We start from the raw sequence: 1,600 nt of genomic DNA on the forward strand, positions 1-1,600 counted from the left end.
AGGTTCCCAGTTCAAGTCTGGAGACCTCCCGGAGTACATTGGGCTCGTGTGTGCCCATGATCCAGAGCTTGGTAAAAGCTGGAGAGGACAGAGACATCAAGACCTTCTCGGGGGTGCTCTCTCTCTCTCTCTCTCACTCATTGGTGGAAGAAATAAATAAACTTTTTTTAAAACTTTTTTTTTTTTTAGAGAGATTTTTGCTGTTGGGCACATATGATTGCTAGAGAGACCGAGAGGGACGGAGAGACAGAAAGTGAGAAATCACGCCCCAAGGGGGATGGCTATGCCGAGATCCTTCTCTTCTCAGGAGCTTGGGCACACATGAACACACACCTGGCATGGGTTTTAAGCTGCCAGATCTGGAACTGGAACCCTGGTCAGCCATGTCAGATTCCAGTGATGTAACCATTACACCATCTCCTGGTCCCTAAAAACATTTTTAGATTTAAAAACATTAGTTTATTTGAAAGTAAATTGTGTTTTTTATCTTTTGTTGTTTTGCTGTTGTGTAAGTTCTATTTCTAGTGCTTATTTAAAAGAAATATTTTAGTTTCATGAAATGCCTTTAAAGCAAAACATAAAAACACCATACAGTAATTACATGATAAATTTAATGTGTACATAATGAAGACAGGCATTTATTTTAATTACCCAAGTTTTGGCAGATGTCCCTTCTGCTTTCATTTGTCAATTAGTTACGTTACTGATGATAGTGGTTTTGAACAGAGCATAATGTAGTCACATCAGGATCGATCACTGAAAAGAGTAAATCAGAATTATTATTTTTAGTTATATCTCTCGTGTCATTTCTTACTTTTGTCATAAATGGAATCTGTTTAAATATTTAGATGATGAATCTCAACTTGGGTCTACTGCCCTATGTGTTGTAAATTTTGTACCATATGATGTGTTAATGATACAAGCTAGGAAATAATGAGATATCAAAAATGATCCCTTTCTCACCAACTCTTGTTGGGGCCTGAGATGTTCTAAGAGAATGAACTTCCAAAGATAAGAAATTGAAGTTTGTTTTTCCAGGTCTCATATTTTAACCATTTTAATTGAAGTAATCTTAAATCAATATTAGTTACCTCTTTCAGTATGGATTTTCTGTTCCAAGTAATTACAATGGATGTCTTTAAAAAGTGCATATTTGTTCTCTCAGTTTCCTTTGGTCGTGAGTCTGAGCATAGGTGGGCTGGGTCTTCTACTCAGGGTCCTACCAGACTGTTGCTGAGGCAGTGGTGATCCTGGAAGCCTCCTCATTTTTGTCTCGCCATGCCTACCTTCTTAACCAGACCATACTATACTTCATTTAATAACTTTTGAAAGTGCAGGAACAATATTATGATTTCTCTTGTACTTTGCTCTTCCATAGAGCACAATTCTCTATTAGCTTTTGAGTGACAGTGACAATCAGTTTTCCTGCCTTTTAATCTTCATTTTAGTGTTGATTTTCAGAGGCCTGAGTTTACTACACAGTTATCACTAGATAAGTAAGAAGTCCTTGTTCTGGGACTGGTGGGAAAGGACTTTTCAAAGTCTAGAATGTCTGCTTCTCCTCTAAGTATTTCTGGAAACCTTTAAATTGTTTTCCTCT

This window comes from Tupaia chinensis, unplaced genomic scaffold (genome assembly GCF_000334495.1).
Source record: "Tupaia chinensis unplaced genomic scaffold, TupChi_1.0 Scaffold142808_1, whole genome shotgun sequence".
Classification (NCBI taxonomy): Eukaryota; Metazoa; Chordata; class Mammalia; order Scandentia; family Tupaiidae; genus Tupaia; species Tupaia belangeri.